The sequence below is a fragment of the Falco biarmicus genome, chromosome 5 (genome assembly GCF_023638135.1).
Source record: "Falco biarmicus isolate bFalBia1 chromosome 5, bFalBia1.pri, whole genome shotgun sequence".
NCBI lineage: Eukaryota > Metazoa > Chordata > Aves > Falconiformes > Falconidae > Falco > Falco biarmicus.
The window spans coordinates 79,996,196-80,018,690 of NC_079292.1; the positions used below are offsets into that span (position 1 = coordinate 79,996,196).

Sequence of the window (22,495 nt, forward strand, 5' to 3'; positions counted from 1 at the left end):
ATTTGGAAGAATAATTTAAAATGTGAGAACACCCAGAGGGAAAACTGAGAAGTTCAGCCCTAGAATGCTTAAAACCTGCAATTCACAAAAGAACAACTGATGCCTATGGTGGTATACAGCCAGGAACTCCACTTCTATCACATCCTGAAGCTGTTGTTGGTTTTCTGTCTGCTAATCTTAATGTTGCGATATTCCCTTACCTTTATGTTTCTTCAATAACAGTTTGTTACCAGACTTGTTACAATAGCTTACTGACTAATATGCAAACTCGGGTCACAGGCCTGTAGTCTTCACACTAGGCAAGATCAACTGTTCTCAAACGTACACCTTAAATTTCCAGGGGTGGGAATGGAATATATAAGAGGTATCAGTGTTTTCAGCTGCCACACTACTCTTTCTGACCACTGACATACAAAACAGTGGGTTTCAGTCCTTTTTCCACTACAGGAATTGCTCTAGTGGGAACACTGAGAGGATACAAATTGTCTGCCAAATTGCTTGCCACTCAAACTACATTTTAATTATTAGTGCTCTCCCACTGTTCTCACTATATCCGTTACAGCCAAAAGCAGAGGTTTTAGTTCTTGGTATAACACTATTCTTCTCCACTATTACTGTAACTTCAGCGAAGAGTTTCTCAAGTTGACCGAACGCTGCACCCATCTGCCATCAATCCAAGTCCGCCAAGCAACTGTGTATCACTCTTACTACGCTCTGATGCAGGACAGCATTAGTATGGTTTTTTTTGAAGAGGACAAAGCACTTCTACTCCAAAACTCTTCGAAGGATAAAAATCACAATCTTAAGGGTGAAAAAGATTGGGGCTGAAAGAAAGCTTCATTAATAGAGGCAGCACTAAGCATGCCTGCAGCTAGAGGCTTGTGTCCAAGCCATGCATAATTTACAGGTTTCACTGCATACGATTTCTGTCCCAAGGCAAAGTACGATTAACTCACCTAGGTTCTACATTTTCCTTTAAGTTTACATTTTCCACAGAAATGGAGTAACATGCTTATACAACCTGACCCCCCAAACTTTTGCACCAACCAGCACTCGTAACAAAATACAAGAAAGTAAATCCCAAATTATGTATGCGTACATATGGATATTCTTTTCCCCATGAGCTGGGTTCACGTACATCAGGGATGCCCTCAAATCTCAAGTGCAACAATTTCTGAAAACTATGTCACTGCGCACACTTCCAAAAAATTCTATTATTTCTCTCTAAATTTAATTTATTCCTTTCATATCAGGTCAAATTTAGTCTGTCCATTCTGTGGTCTGCTCCAGACAACAATACTTCCTTTTGTTATAAATCACGAACAATAATCCCTTCATGCTTGTTATCCAATTTTACCAAAGGCTTTTATCTGCTTTATTGACAATTACTGTGTAACTACTCCTCTCTGAACTGGATTTAATTGTAATACAATGGATCTCCAGTTCTGTAAATGACCAAAAAAAAATAAAAATTGTTTGGGATTATCAGTGAGGACAGAAATACGTTTGGAAAAGAACTATATAAAGACATTCAAATAAGAGGACAGAGTTATTCCAATAATAAACAGAAGCAGTGGCAACAGTAAGACTTTCCCACAAGTGTGCAGGACATATAAACAGTGAATTTATTCAAGGGAGTCTTCACTCCCCACAATCTTGCTCCTGTGTTTTTTGGACTGTACTGAAATTTCCAGAACAGGTTGGTTTTACACGCTGATAATAGTGAGGAGACAGAGAACACAGACAGACCAGGGAAGACTGTGATCCAGTGGTACCTGACACTGACAACTTGACAGAACCAGGGCAATTCCACAAAAGGAATAGGTAGACCAGAAGGATATACTGTGTTACTTGAGAACGGAAACAAATGCCTATTTACTTTAACTTGACTAATTAAAAATCCATGAAAATAGACACTGCAGCTTTTTCACAGCATGGGGAAAGGAAATGACTTACTGACGGCAGTAGGGCTAACCTTGGCTGCCGAAAGCTTCTTCTAACCAACTCCCTTCCTGCATCAGTAATAATGCCGATCCCTAAGTCAGACTCAAATTTGAAGAAAGAAGGCAGAGGCCTTGAGATATTTTTTTCCACCTCAAGTCTAATTGTCTAATGACTTCAGGATTAACTGAATGAGTTGACATAACTACTTGAGAAAGAGCTTTTCCAGGCCAGCAAGAATTCATTCTGTGAAGGAATCTTTTTCTAGGATAGGAACTTGAGCCATATGCAGTACCATGCTCTGTGCTCAGGGAAACAAAGCAGCTGAAGTTCCAAGTAATACATAAAATTACAGGGATGTACATATTGATGGCTTTATTATCGCCTTAAGATTTTCAGTACAAAAATCCTCTCTACTCAGAAGTCTTCAGTTCTCCTTTATGTTGGGCTGCAACACCTAATAGAAGATTTTCTGAATTTGCTTTGGAAATGAACGCTATAACAACCATGAGGACTACTACTAAAAGGGGAGGGGCAGGGATACAAGGCTTCTATTCTTTTAATGGGGATGAAATACACTTGCCTTCATCACAGTTCTATCAGGAACAGTGTTTTAATGACCATGAGAGTCTGAAACATATGCAAGTCAAGTCTCATCTTACTGAATCAAAGTTGATGTCCACCAGGGAGCTTCCAGTGTGGGAATTTCTATGAAGCACTAGTTTCCTGAACTGAAATAGGAGAGTGAGATGACCCTTTTGCTCAGCCTTTTACACTACACTAAGACATTATCCGATAAACTCACATTCATGGTGTTCGCTTTATTTTAGGAGGCATCTTTGGCTTTAAACTTTGTTGTTAAACTATAGTCATTTTCCAAATCAAGAACGTACATTTTTTTCCTCCTTCCTTTTTACAGTCCATAGAAGCAATTGTGCTCACAAAGTTTAGCACTGAAACAAATAATTATTTCTAAATAATCAGGGAGTCCTCTGAGGGGAAGCAGCATTAATCACAAGGTCCAGTTTTAGAACCCCGTGCCAAAGGGTGAGCTTGCTAGCTAGGCTCCTCAAGTGAGAGGTGGAGGTAAGGAGCAGCTTCTTGCAGAGGTTACAGTACTGCTCTGACTCAGCCCAAGGAAAAAGCCACCTTCCTCCAGTGACTGTAGAGACTTGAGCTGGCTAGCTCAACTTAAGCAGCCAGGTAACTAAGTACAGCGCAGGACTGTCTCCCCTCAAATATAATTTCCTGCCTAACTTTCAAACAAAAAGGCACAAACTCTTTTTTGAGGGTCCAAGATAACAGTGAAACAAATAAGGCTTGCTCAGCTCGGCAAGAACTCCGCTTCCACTTAAATTCTAACAAGAGAGGTTACTATGTGTTTTTTTTGTTCTTTTCAGAGGCAGAGTCACTAATCCAGACTGATGTCAATAAGGCACTTTTATCTGGGACTAAGTGAAAGCACCAACTTCTGTTATTTAAGCAGGGACATCATCTCCTCCTCTGTAAGTAGTTTCTAAAGAGATACGGAACTACTGTCAAAGCAAAGACCAGGGGCTTTTTCCAGCACAAAGAACAAGCAAGCTTTCTCTAAATCATTTAAATAAACTGTACACACATTGACTATCTGTTACAAAAAAACCCCGTACCAGAGATGTATGTGCTGCTTGCTCTGATGTGCATCCTCTGCGATGTATGGGCATCTGCCTGGGCTCTCTCCATTAGCCATACTTCTAGGACAAAACACAACTGCTCTAGTGTTGACTAATGGACATAACCTCAAAAAAAACCCCAACCCATAACAACGCAAGTTCCTCTGTGAACACTGGAATTAAGAAAACTTGGTCTTCCAGAGAAAGGCATGTCATGGCTAGATTCCCTGCAGTCTAATGAAAACAGAGGCACTGGCTGAAGCATGTCCAGCAGCTACAGCATCCACAGCTGGTCTGTCCCATGTGGGTGCCCTGTTGCAGATCTGCATGATGCCACCGAGCTCCTACTGGAAGGTGAAGCTGAGGCCCAGCTGGACCGCAAGTGAGCAAATCACAAAGATCAAATTGGCACTTTCTGACAGGCTCAGATACCTACAGTATTCATACATGCATCTTATATATTAGCTACAAATGGTGCTTATCCCTATTTTTTGGCTATCGTCAGCTCCTAGATCCATTTCGTGTGTGTGCTCATTGCTAGCCTAACATAACCCAATCTCAAACACTCAAGTGTAAAGAGCTGTGGACATTGCTCTTCTCAGCTACACAAACCTGTAAGCTCAGAGGAGCTAATTAAGAGCACAGTGAAATTCTGCAGCAAACCTTTTCCTTAGTCCTTATACATGTGACACAAGGTCAGGAGTAGAAATTGACACCCATCACCAACTCTCCCACGCTTGTAACACATTTTGACTTTTAATCACATCAGCAGAGGTAGCAAGAGACAGCAAACATCCACGCATGAAATATGGAAAAGCTAGACAGCTAACAGAGCTGTTGGTAAACCTTATTGTACAGAGAAACATTATAATAATGGCTTACCAATAATTTGGTTTAAAACTTCCACTGGAAGCATTAATCTGTGCCAGGACTGGTTTTGAACTATGTGTATTTAAGCCAAATTTAGCAGAGGAAACAGGTATTAGTTTTGCAGCACAACCTGTCACCAACTAAGCCACCCCACCAAAATGGCATCCAATCCCCACACCATTAAGAAGGTGAAAACGTTTGGTTAACAGCTGTCTTGATGAGACTGGAGTGGTAGATGAGGCCCACGAACTATTTACTTTGGCAGTATAATGCTGATACTTCCTTTCTAGCCTCCCAATCCCCACCTGTAGAAGCAAGAATTCATCCTGTGCTGGAAGGTAATGGAGCAAGAATATCTACCGAACGATAACAAAGGTCTGCTAAGGAACTGTATATTATTACCGTTTTGCACCTGCTCAGATACTTCAGGACTTTCACAAAGCTGCTTTGCATTCAGACAAAAGATGAGCGAAATGGGGTGAATTAGAAGGCTGCTGGTTGCAACTTAATAACATTGCTTTTGACAAGTAATAAAGAAAAATGCTTCTGCATTTCATAGCTGGGACTTCAATACCATGAAAGTCAGACCCTTAATAGGGGTGACACAGAACGTGAGAGGCATCTTTAAATTTGCAATAACCTTAGAGAACAAACACCAGTGAGCAAAACTTAGAAAACCAATTCAGCTTAGTAACTTTAACAAAAAGATTGCCTCTGAAAACAGTTAACGGATAATTAACATTCCTATATGATAATCAGGATCTACAGCCAAGGCTATACAAGTCAACCAGCACAGGAAGCTATAACTTCTGACAAAGCAAAGAGACCCCATCTCTTCTCAGCTGCTCTGTTCCTGTCTCCTGGAGGGGGGTGGGGGGATTATTTTTAATTAATTTTTCCCCTCCTCTATATTCTTATCACCCTCTTGCCTTTGAGGGTCTGCAAGACAGGTAATAAAATTCTGGAGTAATGCTTGTCTGGGTCACCAACTTTCCATATAGGCAATACCCAGTGTAGCACAAACCATAGTGCCAAGATGAAAAGCTGACAAAGGAATGAGAACTGAGGATGTGGAAAGGGCATTACTGTTTCTTTTAGCAGGAACTGTTTCACTCTCATCTAAGTTTTACCATAATCACTGAAACAAAACCAAAGTTTGCAATTTATCACTGAAGTGGAATTAACATTTGACAGTAGCATTTGAAACTGAAAGATCTACCTGGATAGAAATGCCTAAGAGCAGTGAGATCACAACACGATTGCAGTTGAAAATCCTCAACCAGTTTATCAGTGTACAGCTAGCTACTCTGGGATGACTTCAACAGAGCTGGAAGCTTAAGGCCCCACCCATGCGAATGAGGATGACAGCCTGATGAAAAGTTGTCAAAAAAATGTTTCCACAAAACATTTCCATTTTGATGAATCTGCATTTTCTACAAAAATAAACTGTCAGATAATTCCATACCAACTTCAACTAACTGAAAATCCTTTGATAGAAGTACTAGATTTTACTTCACCATTTAACGTAGTTTATATAATTTGTCTCCTCAAATTAAAAAGGTAGGTCAGTACCTCTGTTTCTTTATAAACAGTTCAGTGGCACATTAGCACCATGGTTTTTGCATTTGGGGATGCAGCAATGGGAAGGAGTGCTTTTACCACAAACCCTCCTGAGCCTGTCTCAACATCTCCTAAAGTGTTCACAAAAGTGTGTTTCAAAACCTAGAATAAGTATAAACATTTTGCTTTTCCTCTTCTAATTCATCTAAATTGTTTGACACGCAGTGCTGTTATAATGAACATGCAACAGCACAGCTGCTGCTTCATATGTTTTAAAACACAATCACAAAAGCCTGGCACAGCATTGGCCCAGGCCTGTGCCATTCAGGCAGACAGAATTTCAGTACCTCTTCCAGCAGGCATCTGCAGTAGTGGGAGGAGGGAAAAGGAAAAGCAGAGAACCATGCTGTGCTCACAAACCAGCTAAACAACATCAAATGTCTTGGAAAAGAGAGTTATGGCAGGAATAGTGATTTGCCCAGGATTTCTCATCAAAACAAAAACACAAAACACAAAACCACAACATACCACACAAATAAGAATCAGAAACAAAATCCTTAGTCACTCATCCCTTAAGTTTGCTCAGTGATACACAAATCAATCATTCCATCCAACTACAGTGATACAGCAGACCCCACCACTACCAAAACTCTTTGTCCTTTTAGACACATTACACCATAAATATGTGATGCTTCTGTAAATTTGCATGCTTGTAACTATTGCCATTTCATGGCATATAACCGTCAGCTAAATCTGTACACTCCTTACCTAAGAAGTAAGTTCTGCAACCTCAGATGATGAAATCCAACCATACTGCTAGTGTTTTCTACACACTGACTTTACTGTTGTAAAATATCTGTTGACATTTTAAGAACAACCACGCTGTCTGCATGCCTGTTATATCATGGTCTGATTCACCCGTAAGCACAAGATTTGAGGTTTCATTATACCAGAAGTTCCACACAGAAACCTTCCCTTTGAGAGATCACCTATTTATCTATGCGAGTGGTTTGACAGCTTTTAACTTTAATTTAAATAGCATCTGACCCTCAACTAAAATACCCAGTTGCTAGGCTTCCTGACTCCATACTACCATCATTACCCAGGCTACCTTTAGGCCTTTACTATACTGAAAACTCACAGCTCATGCCCTTACAGATGACAAACCATCAATTAAACACTCTCCTAAGCAACTGCCTATTTTAGGCTTTGTGCAGTGCTGTGATTTTTGAACTAGCATCTATACGCTTAAACACAGAGGAGAAATATTTCCCTTATAAACAAGGCCACACATATTCCACAACGACCACCTTTATGTTCGACAACCTCAGTAGCCTTCTGCAGAGTAAATATCTTCTCACCACACAGCTCTCGTTATGGTCTAGTTCGGAAAACATCCACAGCTATGTAACACAACCCAGCCATATGACTTGCAGCACTGCCATACCACCACAGACCCTACACAACCTGCCAGTTGACTCCAGTGCCTGGGGAGCTCTCTTAGCACTAGGAGGTGACAAGACCGAAACACCAGCCGCTTGGCGGCAATGGTTTTTGCCATGTCCAAGAATCAGAACACACAAGACCCAGCTAAAAGGGAAGACACTCTGCACTACTTAAAGTCACCATCTTCAAACCACCCTGGCTTCAACCTGAGTCTGTGGACATCAGTACTTGGAACAAGCTCCCTATAACCTATGCAGACCATACCTGGCCATCTCATATGTAAAGCTGTTTAGTCAGTTCTACACAGCTAGAAAGAGTCAGTTGAGCTGTTGGTGCCACGGGTACACACACAACCTCTACCCACCAACTGACCAAGCAAGTGCACAAGACAACAGATGCATCCAAGCAGAACTACCAGTTCTATGTGTTGTTGTACACACTAGCCACACAATCATTCCATAAATCACACAGTATTCTACTTAAGTGTTTCTACGCAAAAAAGAAGCTAACTAAAACAAAGAGCACCTACCTAAGTCTCTGTGAACAAATATCCCAGTACAGTACATTTACCCCACCCACAATCATCTTGGAAATTGTCACAGACTGGGGAAGACAATTTTAAAACTGAATATACACAGCGTTACCATGAAAATGCCAATTTGGTTTCATTTTTCTTCTGGCAGTGACAAGAGTTTGTCTGTGGGATCATTCAGCCTACTTCTGACACATTTTGCCCACTTGTGCTTCTGAAGAGACACAAAGGCAAATAAAAGAACTGCATCTCTAAACAAATTCATCCAATGCACTCTGAAATGTCAAGAGTGACACAAACACAACACTACAGTGCAGATTTAAAGGCTGAAAAAGCAGAGGAACTCTTAAAAAGGTGATTGGCAAAACAAAAAAAGTTTGCTTCCTTTTATGATAAGTGAAACCAACTCTGTTTCTGATAAAAGGAACAGTAGTAAAACATTTTGGTTGCAAAGGAGTTGTAGAAAAGAGAACACAGCCTGATGTTCACATGCTTTTGTGGAAGACGCTTTATCAAGCCACGCTGTCCTCACTACTGGTGCTTTTTATTTAAGCTAGAACCTCCCATCTTTCCACTCCGTTTTCATACCTTCCTACTTCAACAGTTGGTACAGTGCTAGGCACAAACTTAAAATTCAGTCAAACCTGTGAAAGAGACCAAGACTAAACTAAAATTGATTTCTGAAAGAACCCATACAACTCCTCCACTATTAGAGTGCAGTTACCCTTACTGAAGGGCAACGCCATGCCCCAAACCAGAATGCTGCCCATGCCCACTACTGTCTCTAAATTCACCTGCTTAGACCATAAGAGAATTTCTGGTTTTGAGAAGAACTTCAAGCTCCATTCCTAAACAGGATAACAAATCTACTCATGAAAAAAGGTCTTGAATAAATAAGACACTTAAGCCCTGAAATAAAACTGGGCATGGCATTCTTGTCAACAGTTCCTATTGCTGAAACACTGAATGTTGTAATCAAAATAACTATACAACAGGGCATGTGAATTGCGTAACTCTGCCTACAAACGTCTAGGTGGAGACTGCACCAGGCCATAAATTACCACTTTATTAACTTACATGATTTCTTGTCGTGCATAAGAAATGCAACTACTTTAAAACAATGTTGTCTTCAGTTACGCAAAACAGGGTAATTCTAGGTGAAATAAAATTATTTAAGGTCAAAAGGTTTGTTCTCCACATCAGTTTGCCTACAACTTTTTTGTTGACTCCCTGGATACCGCAATTGTTCCTACCATTTTATAATTCTGGTGCATTAGAATTTTTATTTATTATGTAAAGACTGACAACTCTACAGTTAGCCATGCAAAGAAAACACCAAACCATCTCTGTGACACAGCTCTCAACAGTATTGAGAAAATAGATGCCAGAACTTAGTGACTTCATAATTCCAGAGGGACAGGCTGAAATGAAGAAACAAATCATGTAACATCTTCAAAGTCAGTCATAAAAAGGCTAACTGTTCCCATAGATTTTTCTTATTGTTTCTAAAAAAAGGAGCCAGAACTTTTCCATCAGAAAAACATCAGTCAAACACTCATTGAACATATGTTTGACAAGCTGTGTCTTATGTTCATGTGAACGTCTTGACTATGGTCACACCAAAGGAAACTTACGTAGAAGCAACAGAGAATGATGAAAATAGCAAGTTTCATGCTTCACCAGAACAATCTATTTGCTAGGAAGATGCACAAGAGAAAAAGGTAGCCATTCTTTTAACTAAAAATATCAAAAATCAAGTACAGAATTAACCTGATACTTGTTCTCACTACCTAGCTTGTGCATTTTTCAAATTCTCAGTAAGACACCATTTTGTTAATCATGTTTAGCATATACTTACACTGTGTGTGTGTGTTGCAGTTATCCCTTACACTGTTTTAAAACATGATTTTCCTTATTTAACAGAAAAGAATAAACAGATTAAGTTTATTCCCATCCTCTATCATCTCAAGGGAAAAAACCCTGAAGTTAATACTGCAACTCCTGAAAAGAAGTTTTATATAGCATCTAGGTCCTGCACTAAGAAAACAATCATTTAAGTCTGGACACTGGAATGCCACAAACTTTCTTGGTGGAAAACCACATTTCTCTACCTAAGCAGCATACTCAACACTGCTATGGCAAAATAACTATTAATGCTGTGACTTCATCTGTCCACACTTTACAGCCTGCCACAACAAGCCAGCCTGAAAGACCAGGCAGTTCACAAGATCGATTCTAAGAACTTAAGATACTTTGGAAAACAGAACTTCAGAAAGATAAACACTTAAAAGCCAGAGACCCAGAGGATATGCTTAATGTTTACATTATATACATTCCCTCAAAAAGTTAAATATAAAGCATACTCTGAAAATTGAAAGGTGGAAAAGTGGATGATGTATGTGGTAGGGATAAATATTGTGAAGAGGGGGAGACAGAGAGAAGAAAAAGAAGAAAAGCATGATTAGATCATCTTGATAAATAAGTTTTTTAAAGAATCTCATATTCTCTGCTTCAAAATGCAAGTATTTGCTTCTAAATAGCCTTTTTAATGCAGAAACTTCACTGAGTACAACTATTTTCAGAATACTACTGACTTTTCCATTAGAACAACAAGATATTTTTTTATAAATATATATATATATGTTCACTTCATAAAATTTACTTTATAGCTAACTGGCTCTGCAGATTTTTTCATTGGCACAAACCAGTTATTTTTCTTAATTGAGCAGGCGATTGTGAATTCAGGAATGATAATCCCCAAACTCACTCAGTCTTGGAAATCAACAATAGATGAGTCTTATGCCAAATCATGAGCAGGAGCCTAAGATTAGTCAACTTAATCTGTAATAAGACAGGCAGCACTCAAGTCAAGGTTTAAGTATCAAGTAACTACCATAGAAGACATTCCACTTGATTTCAGGAGTGTTCTCTTTAAGCCTGTTTAATTTTTCAGGGTCGCTTTCTTTCCTTTTGTCTCGTTTTAAATATAGGACTTCCGCTAGTATATAAAAGAGCTGTCAGGCAGCTTTGCCCAATATGGCAAATTTTACTTCTCAATTAGTAAAGTTACTTTTGGAGTATCTTATGAAGTTTCTTTCTCCTCCATTTTTTCACCCTTCAAAAAATACTGATAGCTGCAATTTCTTAGCTCCAGGACCAAACTGCTAAGTCAGTATTCAGTCTGGGTCCTACAAAACATTCAAGAACATTTTAATTTTGAGTGAGCAGTCCTGTCAAGATCAGAGCAGTCACAAGTAACATATGCTTCTGAGGGTCACCAGAAAAAAAAGTCTGAAGACTTTAGCCTCTGAAAGACCTACACACAAACCAAGTTTTTCTGTAACTCCATTCAGTTTTTAATGGGTCAATTTCTGTAACAGATTTCAGGCATTTCTTATTTGCAGATTGTCTGGTGTGTGTACTGTTAGTATTTACACCGGTGAACTCTACAAATAAAATATGCATACACACACATTTGTCAACAGCACATGTGAGTGAACATAAAGTAGTCCACCATCTTTATGAAGTCACATGTCTTTAGTCAAAGTTTTGGCTCAGGTTATGTATTTCTAAGGTTTCACATGTCAAATTCTCTAAGGGAGCTTTTTATGTGTCATTTGTAAGGAGGATGAAGGCAACAGGCAAGATGCTTCGGGAGATTTTACAAAACATGGGAGGTGGTGGGGTGGTGAAGGGATTCCCAAAATGTGCAAATCCACAGTCTTTATGTGTTTTGGAGAATCACAGAAGACAACTAATACTTCCACAGCCACACATGAAAAATTCGGCTCATAAGATTTCAACTTGAGATTACTAGTCGTTTGCAGAGGGCCAGGCTTCAAAAGGAGAAGAGTGACAAAGAACTTAAATAGGAACCAGAGCTCAAAAATCTTAATCTTCCCGCCCTGTTGCACGGGTGGCCCTTTGGCATCCACAATCCTATTCTTTCTGAAGAAAACAGGAAGACTTCTGTATCTGTACAGTCCCCAGATCACCATAAAACCTATCAAAACTCAAAAATCACTGAGCCTTCCTCCTAGTCATGGCCTGGCTCCATTTCAGGTATGTCCTGCTGGACATTAAGAGCTGATGCATAGAAATCCTCTACATTCTGACCTGGATTTTCCTTTTTTAGCTTTCATTAACTAATTATCTGTGTAAGACCAGTTGATAGCATCCATTTTATACAAAGGGGGAAATGCAGAGAAGTCAGAACATGCAACAACAGGGACAAGGGCCACAGTTTATAGGGAATCTGCCCCAGACAGAGGAACTTGGGATTGAGAGCAGAGTACCTTTTTATGTTTCATGGTTATCAACAAGACTGCTCTTTGGCTACTTATTAAACAGTGGCCAAAATACTCTGGTCACATAAGCTAATGAGATTTCATCGATTTTAATGAGACTGAACAAATACATAAATAACTCTGTTTACGAACTGACAGTTTTCCAAGTCTCATTCCTGTCTTGAAACAGAAGAACATTTTTATGCAAGGAGACAATTTTTCTCCAGTTAAATAACAAATTTCTGTCAAACCTCAAGAACACATTGTACTTTCATGCTTTCATAGTATCCATCTCTTTAAATCCAAATTTGGTTTGTAGCTATAAAATGTTGATTAGAACTATATAATTTATTTAATGCTAAAGCTTTTAGTGGTTATGAGCAGCAATCAGACCTTCACTAAAACAAATCTCTGGTTTCGCTATTGACTACTTGGCCAAGCCATTCTGCCTCTGCCAACTCAACAACGAGGGCTGGCTTGAACATCACATCCAGCAATCCTTCTCCTCAGTCAAGCAACTACTTTTATGCACATCTAGGGGCCAACAGAAATTCTCAGTCAGAACCTCCAGCCATCACTTCTGGCCACAATAAGCACGTTATTAAATGCTGTTTAAATAGCATGTCAGGCTATCACAACAAAACAAAAAATTGTTTAACCAGGAAAGCACAGTAAAATCAATGCACAACCCATACTTTATACAGTGAACAGACCATTTGTGTGATATCTCACGATCAGATGAAGCACCAGTTTGCAAGCATAGACACAATAAAACCAGACAACTCTGGATTGTTACCAACTGCTTAAGCTCCATCTTATTTCAAGTGTTTACAGTAAGAAATAAGTGAGTTCTGGTTTACACATCTGAAAGCGTCCTTCTAGGATCTTCTTACAGTTTGAGATCTACAAAAGCCCAGTACTCTCTAAACCACATGTACCTCTTGAGTAATTTTTTTTACCTCTCTTAATTTTTACTTTAGACTAACCAGGCTTATATCTAGATCTAAACGTACTTCACAGAAAGCTGTGGGTTTTTTAATGTACCCAAGAAAAATGCATGCTGAAAATAAAAAGGTATCAAAATAACATCTTTTATTTCAGTTTGCTCAGAAGTTTGCCAGAGTTTAACCAAAATTTAGGCAATGATATAAGATACAGTTTTATTTTACAATAAATACATGCTTTTTTAGTAAAAGAACTTTCTACTCAAGAATTAAAGATATTTCTATGCATCACTACAATGTACAACAAAAGACAGTTTTCTTAAATTTTAGTAATTTTTAACAATCTGATAAGGCAGAGACCATGCTTATCCTTAACAAAAGAGAAAAATTCACACTTGCATAGATTTTGAAATAAAGCTTTCTGACTTAACAGCGCTCTTAGTTGCATAATCTCTTTTCTTCACCACTTCTTGCTTGAAGTGACAGAGAAAACTGAATACAAATAATAACTTTATGCTGAAACATGGAATTAGGATGTAAAAGTGAGAAACTACAAGTTTTCCATGAGAAATGAAAGTGTGAAGTATGTGTTAAACAACCCTGGGGAAGAGGCCCAGAATGGACATTGACTTTTTTTTTTCTTTAAGACAGGGGTATTAGAAGGATTCTAGTTAAAGGATTACGGTCCAGAAAATGTGTTATAGTATTCCTCAGATTTTTACTAATCAGTCCAAGGAAAAAAAGGTTTCCACACTTGTGGTGGTTTAGAGTTTGTTGTTTCATTGGGGGGGGGGGGGGGGGGGGGTTGTTGTGGGGTTTTGGTGGGGAGGGTTTTTTTTTTTAGCGGGGAGGGGTGGGGTGGGGAGCAGAGGCGACGTTTTGGGTGTTTATTTGTTTTTTTAGGTTCTAGGGTACAACACAATTGGAATGTTTCAAATGGAAGATACAATTAACTAGACAGACACCACAAATACATATTACATATACATTCTCACCCACACATATGCATTTAAAGCACACAGTTTAAAATCTAGAGCATTACTGGCCCATCTGAACTGACTGCTCCTGCAGACAAGGCTCAGGTTTTTCTATTGCTCACTTTCATTACAAGACACACACAACTGGGCCAGACATTTGAAAAACAGCCTGGAATGGGGCATCCCCTACCAAAGAAACACAGACCAGAAAGTCACCACATAGGCTACAGTACTACAACAAAGAGTTAAAGGTAAAGTCCAAGCATCAAGCATAAATCCAAAAACACTAACTTGTGCTTTGCTTAGCTCATTTTCAGGTCTTTTATACGCAGATCCTGAAATGGCAAAATTGTACCAGTTCAGATACAGGCCCAACTAACAACCCTGGTACACCGACTGTAACAATCTTTTTCTGTGGTGACCCCAGGACAGGAGTTTTTTTTATTTTACTATTTTTATTATTAAGATATTTTATTGGGCCACCTTACAATGTACATCCCTGGTATGTCCTCCTTTCTTACTAGCTGTACTGTAAAAGCTGCATTTGCTTGATGTCCTCTGTACAATGTATTATCCTGTGATGTTTTATCTGACCACTACAGAGAAGACAGTACTGAAATACACTCATTCTCCACAGGAATACTCCTATTTTTTCCAGGAATACAGCCAAATAAAGATGGCTTTTCTAGAGACATTTTTGTTTGTTAATCATGCCGAACTTTCATGCAACTGAGTGCTACAATTTTCATTTAATACATAGTTTATTTAAATAATATTATTGGTCTGTTTCAAATCATGCTAGCAAGTGCATTTATCAGCTTTCTTCAAGAAATGAGTCATAAATCAATCTTTTTTGTCAACAACATAAAACCAACAATCAACTCCTCCAGAGGAACAAAGGCAAATTTCTGTTCCATTTTCTACGGCACAGATCAAAACATTTGGTCTCATGTTTGAACCAAACTTTAAACTCTAAAATCGACATATTTCAGCCAGTCCCCAAAACACCGAAGGTGGGGGGCATGGGATGGGACAACACGATGAGACAATGACACACAGACCCAATGGCACACAACCAACCAACCCTAACTTTATTTTAGACGAGTAAACATGAGGTTTTTTTTCCTCCAGCATTCCTCCTTACACACATTCCACAAGGCCATGCACAAGCAGACTCATAAACAATAAAGCCAGACTCTACCACGCTCCTCTTACCCACTGTGACTCAGGCTGAGTCTACATTAATACATTCCTGCTGCAAATGCATGTCAGGTGTACAATGTGTTGGCTAACATATCCAGCAGCAATTGTGAGTATAATCTCAGCTTATGGCAAAGTATGCTTTTGGCAGTAAAGCTTATTTAGAAATGGGAGAAGATGCCGCAGGATGAACAAAAAGTTCAAACCACACTGCCATTAGCTGTGTTCACTAAAGGCTCATTTTGCTGATACATTTTTTCTGGTGCAGATCTACTTTAACACACTTTGTAAGGTTTATCATCATTAAAAAAAACAAAAAATCCCCTCTAAAATATGCCTTGAAACAGTATAAAGAGATTACAAACAAAACTATTCCAAAAGGTGACGTACAAAAATAATTTCTTGCTGCAATTCGCAATTATTAAGCTGAGTCAGCTGCAACAGTTTTAGTGACCAATTGAAAGCTCTCTCCTACAAGTCTTACTGGATGTAATGGATTCTGAAGTAATGATTTCCTGACAAACACTGCCAAGTTATGTAAGTTATATTTGGGGGGAGAGGATGACTGTGATGGTTAGCTTTTTTTTCCACTGTCCCCTTCCCCAGAAACAGCACAAATATTCATTTAAAAAGCCACTCTGCTTCCTTATCAGCAATGCTACTTTGAACTTCTCAAGCAAGAACACAGAACAAACAATATATCAAATTATAATTCTCTGCTCTAAATTAAAATGGCCTCTTTGAGTTCCTGTTAAGTTATTAAAAGTTGTTTTAGTATTATTTTAATTTTTTAAAGTGTGAAAAAAATTTAACATCTAGCTAGTAATGCTTAGCAGAAGTCTAAAATCATGAGTTTAAAACTAATTTTCCTTGTGTTCACTCAGCATAAAGCTTCATTCAAAATGTTGTTAGTGAAAACTTGTTTGTTCACAATTTAATTTTTTTAATACATCAGGTCTTCGTAGTCTAGACTTAGATGCTAAGTTATAATTGCAGGGACTGAAAATGCAGAAAACCAGAAGCATATCCAAAGACTCATTATCAGAGGTTATTCATACAGACCAGAAATTAATACCTCAGTTTAAATACTTAGTTCAAACTTACGAAACAAGCACTGCATGCAAATACCTGAAGAATACATTGATACTTTACCACAAGTTGCATAACGTTTACTGATTTTCATCACTGCAGCACTGAGGCATGTGTTAACGCACAGGCCAAATCACCCTCCTGAATGTTACCTTAAATTGTCGACAGACTATCATTTAACATATTATATTCACATGCCGCACTGGAACAAGTCTGAAACTAAAGACACACGGTGAAAAAAAGCCAATGAGTGTTTTGAAAAACTCTGTGGTGTCTCAAGACGCTACCAGCTTATTCACAGGGAAGTTGGCAGAAGGGAAAGCACAGCCCTCCACTGATCAAAGTCCACAGTCTTGTCTTCTAGCCCAAGCACTGAATGAAGGAGGTAGGGATGAACAGCTATTTTCAAACTTGCCTACAGCTAAAAGTATCTACAACTTTAAGCTGTTTCAGTCTGTAAGAAACATGTTTGTCCCACACAAATTCTGTGCACTCTAGTCCGATTTCTAACTAGCCAATTTCTCCCATCCATCTTCCACAAAGAAAAAACTAAGTAAAACACCTGAAAATTAAAGAAATTACATTAGCAGATATGTTCTTCTGAGTTCCTGGCAATCTCTGGCAGTAGGGTGAGGACAGACAGTCAATGGCAGTAACATCTAAAACCAGCACAGCAAGATTTACAAGAGAAGTCACCTCTCCAAGCTTTCACTCTGTTTTAAATATGTGGGTTTCTGGTTACTTTCTGGTTACCTTCCTTCACCTCCTCCTTCAGATTAGGCAGAAAGAGAGGAGAAGAAAGAAATCAACGTTTTGAGCCATATAATAAAATTACACCTTTACAATTTTTGCATTTAGCCACATGGAAATATCCTAGCACTGGACTGGAAACCAGCATCATATAAGCTGTACATGACAAGTCTCAAACAAGCCTTGCAAAGTTTTGTGAAAGAACCTCTCAAAATGAACAGACTGTCAATGAGATTAAAACAAAACTAACACAAACAAAAAAAAAACAACAACACCAAAACCATAGAGTTAATATTCAGCACTATTACAGTAAGTGAATAGTGTCTGATCACCTTCCCAGAAGCCACAAAAATCTTCATAGGACTAAGAGCCAAACCCCAAACACCTTGTTCAGAAGCTGAGGGCCTTATAGTAGTTCTGGGGCAGAAGATGGAAAGGACATTTCAGGTATCGTGCTAAGCCTCTTGCAGGATGAAGCGCTGCTTTGCATGCTGTTGGGTTTTGAATTAAACATTATAATCCTGGCCTAGCAACCTTCTGATTTGTAGTCTCCCATGCTTAGAGGTTCAGGTCACCCAACAGTCCCTGCACTAGGATGACCCAGTCATTAGCAACACCCATGCTGCATTTTAATCTTCCAAGAGTTACATGCAGCTCAAGAGTCAAGGCACACCACTCCCAATGCAGTGTCATCAGGAGAACCCATGCAACACTACTACAATATTTTGTGTTAGCTTCATTATCTTTAAGTCACAAAAAAACACCTTTGAGTTTGTTTAGTATCCTAGCTATTATCAGAATTTAATGATGTATTTGCAACCAACAACATCTTCTGATCAACAGACTCCTTAGGGAAGGAAAGATTAAATACACCTTGTATGTGCCAAGACCACAGCAGTCTGCAGATTTCCTATCAGCTTAATACTTGCATATAAGTCACCTATCAAAACCTTGAAATTAACTCTTTACTGCACAGGCCAGGCTATACAGCAAATGGTTAGCTGAGCGCACTAATCTGCTGCCTATGAAGTATGTTAATATCAGCAGAGGAGCAGCAGGAAGATTTTCAGCCAGAAGCAATCTGCTCAAGGGAGAGGTGGCATCAAGCAAGAGAAGCTATGAAGCAAAGCCTTCAGTTATTTGCATTACTCTAGGAATTTACATCTAAGGTGCCATTTTATATAACACTAACTTTCATGCAAACAAAACACTCTTCATTGAATGGTGATTAATAAAGAAATTCTGATTTTCCTTAATTTTTAAAATGTTTTTTCCCCAAATCAAAGATACTGTAATTGTTACTAGAACTGTCCATTTTCCTTTCCTTATATTGTTGTATAACATCTACCATTCTGCAAAAAAATACTACCAGTTCCCACTAGCCTTCTGTTATGACATGCAGATCTAAGACCTGTACTATAATTGCTTTTGTGCTTGGCATGATCAGATGCAAGTTTCCAACTTTCAAAGAAACAAAAGAAGTAGGTCCATAAAGAAAGAAAGTATATGTATTTCCTGCAAAGGTTTCCATGAAAAAAACTAAAGAGAAAAGTCTGCTGAGGGAGGGGTACACACTAAATCTGAAGATCATCTCCAACATGCAGAGTACTTCATCCAAAAATCAACTTCAGCCGTCATAAAAAGTGGTGTAGCTCTTTGTACTCTAATTCCCTTCATTAACTGAAAACCTTTACAACCCGAAAGCTTTACAAGAGCTTAACAATTAAGGTAACTCTGTAGAGTCACTTGATTTGAAACATGTCCTGAAAAGTAAGCAATTAGTCAGCATTTCTAGGAGGCACTTAAAATTCCCTTTATGGTGAACAATACATCTAGAAGTTAGAAAAGAGAGTTCATTTTGATACTGCTTCTTATGAAGAAAGCTGATCAAGTTGTAATTTTGGGGGAACTGTAACAACGATAATGAAGTCTTTTCCGTGAGGACAAAAGGGCTGTACAAATTTTGAAAATAACAAGAAAGCAGTAGAACAAATATACATGTATTGCATTTTCAAGCAGTACTTGCTCAAGAATCTGAATAGATACACCTTTTTTTTTTTTTTCCCATCTTGAGTGCTGAAGCAGAAAAACCTCTTTTCCCCTTGCTCAACTTTCATGTGAAGAGTTTCTACATCTGGTGCTCTGCTGCACTTGGTGGTCTAACACCTGGTCCTCCCCTGGCAAAAAGTCAACATCAAAGTGTCAGAGTATGTGTTATTCCCAGTTCCTAGTCTTCAGAGTGTCTCATGTTGAACATAGGTCAGGAACAGTTTCAGAAAGGATGACTAGGACCAAGAGGCCTTCCTGAAACTGCCCTGAACCCTGACCCGCCCAGCTCACTCCAAAAGAAGGCTGAAAAAGCACCCCTATTCCCTTCCCCTTCATCTGAGGTCTCTTCTGGTACATCCAACATTTTATTGTATCAAGAGAACTACAACAGAAAAAAGAAAAGTAAGTTGTAAAGTATGAATGGAAGACATTTTGAGGTTTGAGCTTCTCGTTTATGTAGGAGATGGCCAGTAAGAGGAGTCTAGACACTGTAGATTCTGATGGCTTCCTAGGCAAAATTACCAGAGTAAAAATTAGACTTGACCTCTCTGTCTCAGTTACAAACTGAGAAATATTTTCCATTAATAAATGTATTGCATTTCTCCTTATTGATAACAAACATGGGAATCAAGTCTAACTTTCACTCTAGTATTTCAGTCACACATATAACCTCACACACCATTAACAGATGGTTTTGGCAGCAGTAGCAAAGGCTACCAAACCAGTAATTCTTTAATTGCCCCTACTGTTGCTGTAACATGCTTTGAAAGAGTCCAATCATATTCCTCCAAATTATCACAACAGCACTGAATGGTGACCTTCAGAGAACAACTGTCAAGTACCCTACAGCATATGGATTGCTAAAAAAAAACACCAGTGTTGGTGAAACGTTTCATTTTTTCTTCATGGGACACTGCCATGAAAATGCATTATTCATGACTACATATTTGTGCTAGCTCATACGGTATGGTTCTTCAGATTTCATTTCAAAGTAGGCATTCTCATGTTTTCAGTAAGACAGATACATGTAATAATTATACATGTACAAGCACAGAACAGATGAGTAGTTTGGTACCTAAATCAACTTGATCAGGAAATACATGATGTATGCTACATCAGATCAACTACATTTGACAAACTTTAATGAAAAATTTAACTTGGGGGTAATGACAATCTTACTGTAAATTTGCTGCTAAATAATTTCCTTTCATGAATTGCAACAGTTTGTAAAACTGTACCTGGAATAACCATCAACTGAGCGTAACAGGAGATGGATTAGACAGACAGAAAATGAGAGGGCTTTTGCTTTCCCAAGTTTCAGATTTTATTAACTGTTCTTAGATCCTTTTATGGCTTATTACTATCACTGTCTACCAGGCAACAGTGTGAAACCAAAAAAGACATTTACAGAGCTAAAAATACGTAAATATTAGTGAAAGAAGGATGCATACAAGAACCGTTTGGGAAATTTTTTTATTATTATTATTTGACATCCCTGTGCTGATGCCACCCTTCCACCTGTTTCAAGTTTTGGAGGCTGTTCTGAAATGTAACCAGATTTATTAAAAGCTGAGAGGTTTTCTGTCATAAACTGCATACAAGAATTGCAATTTTTTCAACTGAAATATGGCAAGAAAGTGGATATATTACTGTATTACCCTCCTAAAACATAACCTTCATATAACAACTTAGAAAATGACCTCTACAAAGATTTTACAAGAAGGAATATTCTGTCCTTCAATACAGTTGTTGGAGGTTGGGTTTTGTTTTGGTTGGGGGCTTTTTGTTTGTTTGGGGGGGGCGTTGGTGTTGGAGTTGTTTTGTTTTAAATCTAAGCATATTGAAGTGTTTACTCCTACTGCTTTAACAGATCATCAGTATGGAAAAAGTTACAAGTTCACTTTACCTTTGATCTATTTCATTTTTCTTCTTGTAGTTTCCTCTCCATGTAAACTATTATTAAAGAGTGCAAGAGTACGTAATCATCTAGTTTTGATCACTGAGCATACTACTGTACATGTTCAGAAAACAGAAATACTCTTCTAAAGAAGACAGCTGGCTTGACAATGGCACAATATTCCTCACTAACAAGAATCTCTGTCTCTCTGGTTACAAGCCAAATCAAAAACTTTGATTGTGTTTCTCCTCACTTTTCTCTGTCAATTTTGGGATGGTAGGTGGAAGGGCATGAGCATTACATCTTTTCTTGCATTCTTAAGTGGTTTTAGAATCTAATAAAATTAAGCTATGCTACCATTGGCTCCAATTTATAAGTTGTAAAGACGTAGGAAGAGCACAAATCCATCCTTTTGTTATTTCCAAAATTAAATTATGTCATGCAGAAGAAATATCTTTCCTGTTTATATATTCTCAATGACTTATTGAAATCGCAGAAGAAAATATTCAAGATACAAGTATTTCTATGAAGTTCAGGAAAGAAGCCATGTTTTACGAAGAGACTTTTTTCTTTTGGAGGAAAAGACCCAAACATGCAAGTTAAATTATATTGTAAAGAAGCTGCAAGCAGTTGACACAGCCCTCATCTTTCCAAAGAAACAATGCATTAATTTCTTTAAAAAAAAGTTGACTGAAAAAAAGTGAAATGGCAGTACAATAAATCCATTTTTCTTGCTTGTTCAGGAAAAAACCATAGTATAAATAAGATCTATACTACAGATAAAATACTATCAAAAGATTACACAGCAGCCAGGATATTCCATTAGTCTTTCACTTTGGGAGAGCCAGTCACTTTATCACAGACGACTGCTTAGAGCAGGGGTCCTCAAACTTTTTAAACAGGGGGCCACGGCTGCTTGGTTCCCCCCCCCAACCCCAACCCCCAAGTGGGGGGGGGGGGGGGGGGGGGGGGGGGAAGTGGAGGGGTTCTATAAATACCAGGGACTGGACTGAGGACCCTGGAGGGCCGTAGTTTGAGGACCCCTGGCCTAGAGGGTAACCTCAAGTTAGCCATTTATGTAACATCACCAAAACCACCACTGAATTTAGCATTTCTGGCAACCACAGCTTTGTCCCAAGAACAGACCCAAAAGATTATACTGTAAGTCACATCCAGCGACTGAAATAAGAGCTGAGAAGAATTAGACCTGTTCTAGAATGGGCAAAGCCAAAACACAGGACTTTTTAACACAGAAGTTCCCTCAAGGGTAGGGAAAAGAACCCTTCTGTAAATTCTGGGGTT

The 22,495-nt window shown here is 38.6% G+C and overlaps 1 protein-coding gene across 3 annotated transcripts in view; it reads right to left on the minus strand.

Annotated features, from left to right (window-relative positions):
• LRP6 (LDL receptor related protein 6) overlaps positions 1-22,495 on the minus strand; it is a 128,357-nt gene that overhangs the window by 88,265 nt on the left and 17,597 nt on the right. The window lies entirely within an intron of this gene.